This window comes from Diorhabda carinulata, chromosome 8 (assembly GCF_026250575.1).
Source record: "Diorhabda carinulata isolate Delta chromosome 8, icDioCari1.1, whole genome shotgun sequence".
Lineage (NCBI taxonomy): Eukaryota > Metazoa > Arthropoda > Insecta > Coleoptera > Chrysomelidae > Diorhabda > Diorhabda carinulata.
Genome location: NC_079467.1, coordinates 276745 through 290322, shown reverse-complemented (window position 1 = coordinate 290322; position 13578 = coordinate 276745). Strand labels below are relative to the sequence as shown.

At 30.5% G+C, this 13578-nt stretch overlaps 1 protein-coding gene across 2 annotated transcripts in view; it reads right to left on the bottom strand.

Annotated features, from left to right (window-relative positions):
* LOC130897241 (homeobox protein OTX2-A-like) overlaps nt 1-3842 on the bottom strand; it is a 120448-nt gene extending 116606 nt beyond the window's left edge. For both annotated transcript variants that reach the window (XM_057805997.1, XM_057805998.1), the window contains exon 1: nt 3503-3842. The gene's annotated coding sequence lies outside the window, so the exon portion shown is untranslated. The remainder of the gene's footprint in view (nt 1-3502) is intronic.
* Between the last annotated feature and the right edge of the window lie 9736 nt (nt 3843-13578).

The following is a 13578-nucleotide window of genomic DNA, read 5'->3' as shown; positions in this document are numbered from 1 at the left end:
TCTTTAAAAACTTAGGAAGGATGCGTGCTGAACAAGGGAAAGTTTATCACCAAGATTTTGATTTCGATGAACGAAATCAAGGATTTTTGAATGAGATAATTACTGTTAGCAAAAGCACAAATTAGTAGGTAATTTTCAATTTTTGTTTTCTAGTATTAACATCAGAATTATGTATTTCAGTTAAGTTAATAAATATTTCTTAAACCAGATGTGACAGAACTTTTTCCCTATTTTTTCTGGATAATGAATAACAAATTAACAACTAGTACTATAATTTTTTGTACAAATAAACACTTTTAAGGATTTGGTATCTTCACCTTATAATAAAGTAATCCTCTGAGTAAATCGACAAACAAATAAGTTATTGGGCAGTCACAAGTGTTAATTAAAGAGTTTAGAGAAACCTTACCTAAAATATTGTAAGTACATCAAAAGTGATTTGTTAATTTATTATACTTACATTTAATTAGTTAATTTTTGGAAATATTCGTCATACAAATACTCGAAAATATAATATGGATGCTTTTCAAGATTTAGAAGATTTGTTTGATGAAGAATTGATTGAGGAAATACAGAAAATTTCAGAACAAACTTATTATATATACTTATATAAAATTATATAAAATTAATCATTACAATATAGAAAAGCTACAGATATTCACTAAACTCTTAAATTTAGCTGAGATGCAAGCAATTATTTTTTAAGGAATAAGGTAACTTGTGCTGCCAGGGTAACAGGCTAATATAAAAATAAACATTAACGGCAATTCCGTAGCATATCAGTCAAGTTTTCAAAAGGCATATCTTTTAAATACCGCGTAGACTGTTCACAGATACATATTTCCAAAACGAGTATAAGTATTTGTCATCTACCATATTTATGAATGTAAAATGAAGGTTCCCAAGATGACACAACATAAATTTGAATCTCAATATAAATGGATTTGTTAACGATAACATCGAAAACCATAACGAAGGCAAGTCTGAAGGAGACTTCTTCAAAAATTTTTCGATTGATACATTCGATAGTGTCCTTCGATTGTGACAACTCAGTGACGAGGATTTCCTCTATCTATTATACGAATTATAAATTCAAAAATCCTGGTTTTAAAATTTTTTACTACTCATTAACTAAGTAATACATGTCACTAAATGATGAAAATACAATAATAAATGTACATTGTGGATATTTTTCTCTTTTTTCGTTTAAATTTGAAATTTTCAACGCTACAAGTTATAAGGGATTATGAATAAATTAAGTCTTTCTGATAAAAACAAGGACAACTAACTTTAGCCATGCGGGACACGTAGATGACTTGTCTTCTGGTAGCAGTTACAAAGTTAGAGGTTATATCCACGTGAATTAACAGTGTGTTTCTTTGAGGTACATCTTTCGTCGGCGACGATTCAATTTGAGATTTTTATCGGATATACAGAAATGTTTTGACTCGCATGAGACTGTAAGACGTTGTCTTTCATCGATAAACCTTTGAGTCACATAATCATTTCTTGCTTTCTCTCAATGCCAATTTCTTGATATGCTTATCGAACTTAGTCATCAAAGACACGAAGACCTCCTATGTAGACCTCGAAGAAAACGTATTTTTCATATTTCATATTTCAAGGAAATTGAAGCATTGCTGACAGAACATGATATAAATAAATTAAGTGTACAACAAAAGAAGAAGCGTTCCATAATTATTCCACTAATTGTAGGAATGTATTTAAATTTAACAACACTGATAAGATTTACAAGATCATTCAAATAAAATTTTAGATACTACAGAAATCTTTTGTTAACACTCCTTTTTTATGTCCGGTGTTTAAGTTCGTTAATTACAAATAGATAATCCTTCTAGTTTGGTTAAATGATTAGGTAGAACCAACTGAGTACGAGGGTTGTTTGAAAACTATCTCACCTCAAACTCAAGATGAAGTATAGTGTATAGTTCTTTCAATATCAATTTTATACGGGAAGTAAACATTATTTTTCATTCCTTAATTTGGTGTGTCGTGCGTATTAATGAAAAAATATTGATTGTTCCTATTGCAATTGATATTGGAAGAACTATAGATCTACCAAAAAAATGGAAGAGAAACAGAAAAGAAAGAAGCCGAAAGGGAAGAATATTTCAAACGACAGCAGGGAGACAGACAAGAAAGAAACATTATTTGATTGAGGAAGAAATTCACAAAGAACTAAATAATGAAAACACTGAAATAACAGAAGAAAATGCTAAAAGAAAAATTCGAACAAACTAAAAGAAGCAAAAAGATTCCGTATACATAATTTAATATAATGTACATCTGATTATATTGATTTTGTAAAACTTGAAACGTGAAAAAAATCATGATTTCTAAAGAATCTACATAAGTAATAAAAGCGTAATCATTTTCATTATTTGGTATTCGCTACTACTATTACTAGCTCATAATATTTATTTTTAAAATTAATAATTTTCATTTTTCATACATCTATAAATGCTTTTTAGGAAGCTACCAGAAGAACTTTGTTAAAAGATTGATTTCGTATAATTATAAGTAGAGATAACTCATAAGTGCTTAAGATTAAAGATTTTACACTTTATTCAAACACTAAGTATCAAAGTTTTAAAAGCAAAAACTCATTTACCTGAAAATTTTAATATTCATAACTAATTTAAAAAATGACGCACCTGTCTTGAACTTACCGTTTACATTTATTATGAAGGGAAACCACCCTGTAAAAACTTCTATATTCTATACGATAGTGTTAAAAAAAATTACTACACAGTGATATATTTACAGATTTGCAGCCTCTACTGACTACATATCTGAACTTATCCTGTTTGTAATTAATCAGGACACGCTTTTTCTGTTAGACTTTGTCGTTTACCTGACTCTGATATTAGTCCATCTATGACAATGAAAAAGTGTCACCAATATACAATCTTCTTTTTGTTTTATGTTGGTTTTTCTTCATTTCTTCGATATGCTTAAATCCAACGTTTCTTTTTCTCCGAAATACTTTTTAATTATGAAAAATTCACGGAGAGTTTCATAAAGATCAGCAAAAATGATCAAATCTTATCAGAACTGTCGCTCTTTGAAATTTACCACCGTACGCGATACCAATAAAAACCTACCTAGGTACCAACACTGTCTAAAGCTTTCTTTCAGGTTCCGAAAGTTCCGAAAAGTATTAATTTAGAAAATAAATAAATGAAAAGCTTCTGACACATATTTTAAAAAAAATTTAAGAAAAAAGCAGTTCACTCGTTACATAGTAATGTAAAAAACTTTCAATTCCATTCTGAACAAGTTTTAAATGCCTACATTCAAACCGTACCGAACAATTTAAAAATTTTCCTACTAATTTTCTGTTGTGTGGTTTTCTCCAATATTAAATAGCTGGAAAGATTGTTTTACGAGCAAAAACGAGATGAATCTTATTACAATTCCCACCTCTTAGCATATTTTGCGTACTTACTTATCATTAATATTTTTAATTAAATGAACTTACCAGGTTTCTGAGGACTAGTCCCGAAAAGATATTCCTCTTGTCGCGACACTTTGCACAGTTTTTTTAAAACCTGGTAGAAAACAAAGCACTTCCCGCTACTTCTACTAAATATTCAAACTGGTAGTCCAAAATAAAGTTCTCGATATTCACTAATTTATTTATTCGTATGTACTATAAAACGTTTGAGATAAAAAGACTATTAACACTAATCGACTAGATAATACTGCACATAGTTTTCGAATAAAAAATAATTTTAATCGATTTTTTTTATCGATTACGTGAATTTTCCGAGACAGGCGAGATAAAATGTGTCTCTTCTGTTAACATTCACGAAAGCTGTGGTAAGTTCTTCGTCCTGCCGGGACGGCGCTGATGGTGCCCCCACAAATTCTCAATCAAGATGGCGGATCAGTCCACTTTTACATTGGTGATGCAAGTTGATAGGGGCGTTCCGGTTTACATTTCATTCGGCTTTTCTTCATAAATGGGCGTTTCTCGGCCCTTTTTAAGTGATTTTTGATTTGTTTTGTTTGCTCTTTTTGCTCAAATAAAATATTAAATGAATGTTTATGTCTTGTTCCCTGCCTCATGCAATACCTTTGCTTAATTTTATAACTATATTTAGAAATAGCTTTAAATAATTCAAAAGTCGGAGAGGTGTGTTTCTGTTGACGAATTATAAGAGGACAAGGCTTCTGTTTTCGAAAGAACAAAGCATTACGCATAAAGATTTACTTGGTATAAATATTAATTAAATTCATTTCTCTCTCTATGTAAGTATCTAAAGATTGTTTGAAATTCTAAGAAGAAAATGCATTACTTCGATTCACATCTTAACATATCTCATTTTTTAGGTGAATCAGATAATTAAACAAATTTAATTGCCTATTATGTCACTAGTACTATAGATTTGTTCAATTATTTCAAGGGATGATTAACCTTCGTAAAATACTTGGTTACGTCTTTTAAACAGACTTTCGGTTAACTGAAAACTGCGATACTCAAACGGTTTGTTTATGGCTTTTGGATTAAAAATTACTGACATTACATTATTTTTTGTCATTTTTATCTTCAATTACGAGTAATAATTACTATAACAACTCTACTATTAACAAATTACAACAAGTTTTAAGATTTTTCCTAGGAGGTAAAATATTCAAAAAAAATTCCACGAAAAACTACCAAGAACTTACTTAATACAGAGACCGTTGAATGAATAGTTTACCTTCGGTTTCTGAAGACTATAAAAAGATTTTTTTTAGTGATATAAATAAATAAAATTGGGTCTTTGTATATTTATTCTATTCTAGTATATTTTCTAACGAGGAAACCCCATTTTTCAGTTCTCTACTTATCCTAGAGACCGTGTCCACCTTTTTTTGTATCAACCTTTTGATACTGATCGATTTCTATTCTAATAAGTAGAGTAGTTAATAATAGAGATGGAAATTCAATGGAATTATAATTATAATCGTGGCGTGTTATGAATATTTACACAGAAAAATTAAAAGCAAGTTGTTAAATGTATTTACATTGAAATTTGTGTATTCCGTAATCGTTTTTTACTTGAAATAAAAGTGTCAATCAATAAAGACCAACGAAAATAACGTCTAAGTGTATTCTGATGTTCACGTTCATATTTCCAAAGGTCACTGTTATAATCCAAACATTTATGAAATACAAAATTAACATTAGTCATTCGTAAAAAAAATAATATATGTAAAATTATCATAAAACGTTTCTTCTTGCTGTGTTTGTTTAAAAATGCTCCAAAACACGTTGATAACTTATAGCTTTTTATTCATTACTTAAGGCTCCACGTTCCACAAACTAGATTTTGCTTTTTGAGAATTATTTTGCGAAAAAATCATCATAAAATCTAATGTTTACAATAAAGTAAAAGTATTCTTAATAATTTGAAATGCATTTAGATATGCTGCAAGTTTTAACAAACTTTATGGAACAACTATATAGGTAATAGATCTTTTTTCAAAATACAAATTTCTTCCTTACTTTTATACACTTATTTTTACACGACAGAAGACATTCATATGCTAAGATATGTGTCTAACACAGGATTTTTTAAATTTAAAAAATGGTTAACACAAAAATTAGCTCTAGATCTTCATGATTCATCTGCATTTTTTGTGATTTCAAAAGCTTCTACTTCTCTAACAATTATCCAATCTTGTTCATTTCGGAATGTAAGTTCTCTAATAATAAAAATGTCATAAAAACCTATAACTGCAACATCTATGCACTATTGTTTTCCTTTTACATCAGTTTTCTTCTTTTCTTTATATCTGTTTCTTGTTGTTTGTTGTATTGATCTCTTTATAAGTAGTTCTACAATTTTTGGAACCTTTCCAATATGATACTCCATAAAACTAATATAACTGTTGACTCCTTAGAGTTCATATTTTGACATCCTTTGTGACGAATCTTTATCTAAATCTTTCTGAAGCATAATCCATTTATAGATTAACACTCATTACCTAGATTTAGAGAGTTTGTTGTAGATAGTACGTACACAGTTTGAGGTTTAGATTATTGGATGCAGACATAAACATATTTTTACAGCTATTGGATAACTACGGTCTGCTATTGGAAATATCGGGGATTTTTCCAATCTAGAACTGCTTTGGTTATTCCCGCATCTTTATAGTCGACATTTAGCACAAATAATATCGAGTATTAGTCAGTCCAATACAGAATATTGTACCAAATAATTAGCTTTTTAACTTTCTTTTATAATTGTGTTTGTAACTAATAGTCCGTGTCTATGAAACCTATTTTAAGATACTTTAAGCTCGTTTACAAGTGATATGAGAGATTTAAGAATCAGTTTAGAACAAATAGATATCAAAAACAAATGAAAATTGCGAAAAAGCTAATAGACATGTTTGTTATGTGAAAGGAAAGGACCGAAAAATAGATCAACTGCTTTTGGTTAACTAAAAATATTCCTGTATTTCCACATTCTGACTTCATATATACCAGATTTAGCACTAAGCTACTTCTAGGTTTTCCCACAAATGGAAAGTTGAACTTTTTCACAATATACTTGATGTTGAGAACACCGCGACATACTAAATGAAAGCCATTTCGAAAGAAAAATAAGATTTTCAAATTATAGTACAATAATGTCAAAATGGATGATTTAGAGGAGTTTTTTGGTGAAAATAAAAATCTTGTCACTTGAAGACTTGAAGGTTTGTGAATTTGGAGATTTAAAAGACTTTTCTTGGACAATTTTTTGTTTCTAATGGTTTCTTAATAAACAAGAAACAGCTCGACTTTGATATAAATTCTATTTTTTTGTAAGTAGGTAAAATTTTTATTGTTATAATTCTTTCCAATCGGCATGTACGATATCCCACATCAACTTCTTTTATATCAACATTTGTCAAAGAAATTCTGAACATATAAGTTCCTTCAACTTCTTACTTGAATGAAATATACAAACGAAATAGTGTGAATAGGGCAACATCAAAAGATGACAGGGGTATAACAAGTATATGCCCTATTTACTTTTACAGGACGTCACTCTTGTGTCCGCAGGGTATAGTAGGCGATCTACAAATAAAGACCTAAAGTTCCAGAATCATTGTTATTTGGACAGATCGACCTGTGTGTGTTTGTATACAGAAACGTTATTATCAGGTCAATTGTAAATTGGTCCATAATAATTGACATCAAATTTCAATTGTTCGAGTTGTGCCAGGACGGTGACAAGCTTTTGTTGTCAGAATGTTATACATTTAGAAAGGTTGTCCCTGTAAAAAGAATCGTCAATTAACGATAAACTTGTATATAATATATTTTGAATTCGGTAAGATAAAATTATGCTCGAACAATTTGAAATATTAAACATACGTTAACATAAAATACCTGGAAGTACTATGTTTGGTGATGAAATATAATATCCATTATCTAAAAAAACTATACGATCTCTGATACAATTCAAATAATGCAAGATGTATTGAAAGAAACAGATATGATATAAAAACGGTCGGTTTCAACGCCTTGAGCCACTTGATCCAGTCAATTTTAGGTATGAAGCAAGAGCGGTTTCACCTTTCAATAATTGAACCTCACGCAATTTCACGCGCAGGTAGTTGGATATTTTTTTGTATGGTAAAACGGTACTAAAAAGGTACTAACTTCTACCTTTCTCACAGAATGAAATTGTGAAGTGAATTGAGGAATATTATGTCTCTATAGTATATTTCTATGACTAAGTAGGTATTTAAATAATTAAGCAATCGTAAAGTGAAGCTGAAGATGAAAAAATGTAATTTTTCATTCACCCCCACATTGTGTCATACTGGTATAAGGGTTTGAACTTATTTTTAAACAACCCTACTTTCATGAAGAATCGTTTTAATATAAAAACTTTCCAGTATACGTAGACTACAAATACCTACAAATCAGAATCGGAATCACAAAATGAACTGTTTGTTCATCAACTGTTGAAGGACTAATATTTCGACGTTGACGCCCTTTAAATTTTCCTTATTTTCCTCAATATTCATAGAAAGCTAAAAAGTTAATAATTTTATATAGGATCTAATCACATTGCGCCATCTCACGACTGCAAAACTGAATCTGAATTTTTAAATGAAGTTTCCTGTATTTAACGTTTCCAAATATGTGGTTCAACAGATGTTGACGCTACCCATTACTAGATGGCAATATAATCTCTTAGACAGCTATGCCTTATTTATTTGGAATTAGTTTCTATATTTTTAATTTAATCTTCCTAGAATTTAACATATTTTCAACCACTTAATTCCAGGAAATTTTTTTTATAATCTTGAGTGATAACTTCCATTATCCATTACTATCATATAGTTCTAAGGAACTAATTAATTCTACTGTGTCATTATACATAAATGTTGATCTGTAAATTATTAAAAACAATTAAATGCTGGACTGATATTTCGGCTTTAAATTTCTCTTATTTTCTTTATATTCATAGATCACAGAAAGTTAACAAGTTAATAATTTTATAAAGGATCTAATCACATTGCGCCATCTCACGACGGTAAAACTAAACGTGAATTTTTAAACGAAGTTTCCTATATTTAGCGTTTTTAAATATATGATTCTACAGATATTAGTTTAGATTGATAACGTCAATCAATACTAGATGGCAGTATAATCTCTCAGAACGCTATGCTTCATTTATTTGGAATTGTATACGGATTCTCTATTTTTAATTTAACATTTCTTGAATTTGACCAAATTTTTACATATTTTTCAACCACTTAGTTCTTGGTAATTTTTTTTTATAATCTCGAGTGATAACTTCCATTATCCTTTGCTATTTATACAGTTCTAAGGAACTAAATCCACTGTGTCATTTTATATAAATGTTTGTAAATTATTTAAAACATTAAATGTCATAAAATATCATTTTCTATTAAAACAAATAAAAAAATGCTTGGTATAAATGAAGTTTTATTATTATTTCGATGAATTACACATGATGTTGCTTACTTTCAAAACAATTTGATATTGAGACACACAAACTTATGATACAGTGAGTTAATCAATTTAAAGCTTTCTGTTAAACCATATTTTTTGTTTTGTGGTGTGTAAATACACAAAGATGAAGTTGATTCCATCGTCTGGCCTTGCGATTTATTTATGGTCATCGCAAAGGCCAGACGTACCAGAAATTGTAAACGTTCAAAATATGTGTGAGGTGGTAATCCAGGCAATTCCAGTGAAATTAAAAACTCCGTGAGAGAGTTGACTGACATTACTACATTACAACATAACCTCTTAAAACTTAAAACGCTCTGGAGGAAATAGAAAGATGTGATTGTCGTGAGGGCTTAGTGGAATGCACGACATGTATGTAAGTTTCGATCATATATTCGATATTACGTCCTTCCGTCCTGTATGACCTCAAAAACTTTCTATTTTTATATTTTACAGGGTTTTACAACAGTTGCTCGAAGGTTTCGTCAGCTGAATGCGACCATAGTCACGCTTCATGTGTGCCAACTTATTCATTTATATATTTAGTCATCTCTGGTACTAAAGAAATCTTTGTTCATTAGATAATGTCTTGACTGAAGCATGAATAACAAATTTATGCGGGAATTTTAAAATGAAACTACATATTTATCGTTATATAGGTATATTCCTCATTTATAATACGTATCACAAAAGATGATTACAGATAAAATGGACAATACAATAAGTCATTATAAAAGCTAAACTGCTAAAATATATGGACAGATCTTATCGTTTTATACAAAAAACAGTTCACTAAGGATATAAAATGTTGAGTAATATATGATTGTGGCTTAAAAGCTAAAATTCTAATATACATTTAAATTTTAAACAGTACCTTTATGATACATCTGGTGTAACAGTTAACCAAAAAAAAATTTAGGAACAATCAACAATCGAAAGTACAAAAAAGTAACATCTGACATCGAAAGTTTGATCATTTATTAATGATAATGTTTTAAAATCGATGTAAACGACTTGACAATCAAACTTAACTGACCGGTGATTTTCCATATTTATAAGACCTAAATCTTCGTTGAAATTTTTAGAAATTTAATTAGAAATTAATTAGAAAAAATAAACAACTAAAGCCGAATCATGTCGGGTTTTTTAGCGACTTTGATGGATGACTCTGTGATGCCTGCTACAAACTATTGTTTGCATTTCTGTATAGCCATTCGTTTAATGTTCGCATAATAAATTATTTTTACTCTAAGCCTGTATCTTATTAGCTTTTCATTTTATGAAGCACTTTGAGTACGAAACTCACATTGACACACAAGAATTGATTGTCAACAAACGTCTGTGAGTTTTGTGTCAAGTGTCAAATTTTAAAACATACCACAAATTATTTGTCTATTTGTTGACGTGACCAAAATACAAAATACTCGACGAATTGAATACAAAATAGAAACACTTATTTATAACTATACTTTTTACCATAAAGAACCTTCTTAGGCCTTGTTGTCTTCAGTTGTTTAAAGCGCAATTCTGCATCCCATGAAGCTCAAAAATTGCTTTGGTGTTTGAGGGGAAGGGGACACGCAACTGTGTTTGACGCACAGATCTCAAAAACAACAATTTGGAGCATACGGGTGTCTCTAGTCACGAGTTTTACGTATAAAATATGGTCAGTTAAACCAGTTAAATAAATTTACTCGAGATTAAGGCTAGATGTTGATTGTTCCTAATAATATTAAGAAATGTGAATGAGAATTCTACTTAATTGTAACAGTTAAATGCTTATATGAATCACAAATCGATCAGCACGAATAGAGAAAATTTGGATTTGTTCATCCAGGAATAACGACAACAAATTAGCCGAATAAGATACATTTGCCAAGCTTAACATTTAATAATTCTTCGACCTTCACCTATGATTTTATGATCTTCTATCACCTTATGGAGGTAACGCAGTTAATAGTCCACGAGGCTTTTGTTCACCATACTGCTTATCTTTCAATAGGTATTGAATATATGTCTTGCTTTACTTTTGTAAGCTTCTCTAGTCTTAATCTTTATATTACGGGAAGCTATATTTTATACACCCTTATAACATAAATATGTCCATATTTGATCAATTAGAATATTTCTAAAAATATGTAGTAGAAGAAGATTAATTTTCTATAAAATTAAGTCACAACTTTGGCAGTGCCACTGTTATAATTGTCATGACAATACTTCCAGCATAAAGTGTCTTCTTCACTTGATTGTCGACCAACAGCAATGCGAAGAAAACTAAATAATAGTATTGTTAATTTATTTAACTGTATTGTCTTCTTTAGGTAGTTAGAGTTTTAATCAGCCTATAATATTTAAAAGAGAAAAGACAAATCTTAAAACAGTGGCTCAATGTGACATTCTGAAATTTAATATCTTTCATATTGGACTCGAATCTTTTGTATGCACTACAAATCTTTCAAATATTGGAAAATACCGAGGTATCAACGATTCATTACAAAAATCAAATTCTAAAACTTGATTGTTAAAATTCCAGTTCCAAAATATTTATAGAACACTAAAGAATATTCCATAATTGTGTAATCAAGTATACAAAGGACAATGTACAAGAGAAAGAAGAATACGTGGAGAATCCAAAGGAATGCTAAGCTGAGACAGATATATGGCGAGCCAGATTTGGCGGCGTTTATCCGGGGGGCACGTCTGAGGAGACTGGGACACGTGGAGATGATGCCTTCTGATCGACACCCACAAAAAGTATAAAGTTCCTGAAGGACGGCGACTGAGAGAAAGACCGCGCCTTCGGTGGTTGGAGGACGTTGAGACGGACCTAGTCTAGCTAGTGGTTCGACGTTGGATGCAGTCGATTGTTGAAAAGGTTCTGATTCTTCAAGAAGGATGGCGCCTTATTGGCATCGGGGTAAACTTCATTTAGGTTACATTGTACAACACAAGCCGTTGAAATTTTCAATAATAAATTGCTTCTGGAAGGTTTTTGAACTGTTATTTATCATGCTGTACTCTGGTACCACGTGGTTATATAGTTTCTTTTGTATGACAATACTTTTTCTATTGTTCCAGCATTGCTCATCAAAATAAAGATAGAAAAATCGGTTAAAATTCCAAATAACAAATGAGAGAGGTAATTGACTAACACGTCATGGTTTTATTTTAAGAAACGCAGCAAAAACGACGGGTTATCCAAAGGAACAAGGGACTAGGGGATGCAGTTATATTAATCCCCAATTATAAAGTAAATAGAATTTTTAGGTCCTTAATTGTTTGATTGTCCGTAAAAGTTTTATGGTGTAACAAACAAAGATTGCAGGAAGATAGTCTACGGCCAAGGATAATAATATTAGAATACCGATTTTTTGGTCTGAATACCAAATTTCTGGAGTTGAATGGCTGAGACATCCACAACTTTCATTGAGGTCACCTTAACGTTGTAGTTCGGCAAGGGCAACTTACTTAATCACAGTTTTTTGACAATTTTCATGACAAGTGTTGATGGGGCTTCTTCCAACTTTTGCTGACGGGACTCAATCTCGACGAGACTTCCACGACAACGCTACAACGCCCTAAATCTTGTATTTTATTACGTTCTTTTATTAATTATAATGTTTTGTGTTTTTGGAAGTAATTTAGGTGTTAAGTTAATCCCAATGAAGCAAACAGTTTATCAAACCGTTGTCAGAAAATTTTATTTAAAAAATGTGGCAGATATGCCAATAATAAAAATTAGTAGTTCACAGTTTACCCTACAGTTGGACACTTTTTCAGCTTTTCTGCTTCTTCTCTCTACCCTCCAGTTATAGTACAGATGTACTTGGGACAAGTTAAATCCCTATAGTGACTGAAGTTAACTGAATAGTTTCCAAAAGAAGTCTTTATAATTAAAACACGATTGTTTCCAAGGTGAAGTTTTGAGGGATTCGTGTTAAAACTTGATTACACAGATAAGCAATTTTTAAAATGTTAATTTTCAATTTATGAACATCTTATATAAATGTAAGTTCGTATCATAACAAGAATATTTGTTTACGTACTTTTGGATTCGGTCATTTGCAGATTTATTTCGATCGGTTTATGTCAAAACAGAAAGAAATTATAACTTCAACTTTTTCATCATAAATCTATATATTGGTGAATCAAATATTTGTTTAAAACGAAAATTAATTGATGTACTGAAAATAAAGTGACCATTCGTCCTGTATCACGCATCAAAACAGTTCTGCTTTCCAGGATACTATCACAGATTCTATGAAACCTGTAGATTGTCTTATATTTTGTGCGAGATTATTTTCTTTATATTTTAGTAGCTTTAGTCTGCTTCTGTAGTGTTTCTCTGCCCCTGCGAGCGCTAATCTTCTTCGCCTAGTTCTCATTTTCATTTATGATGGAACTATGAACTGTAGAGGTAAGGAGAACTATCTGAGTGAATCATAAAGTGTCCGTTGAAAAGGAGCAAATTAAAGTATCACTTTTATTAATTATTCCACCATCGACGAACACACAAACAACCTTCAATGTCATTCCAAATTCGTCTTATTTTATTATAAAAATAGGACAGTTATACAAAAAAACAT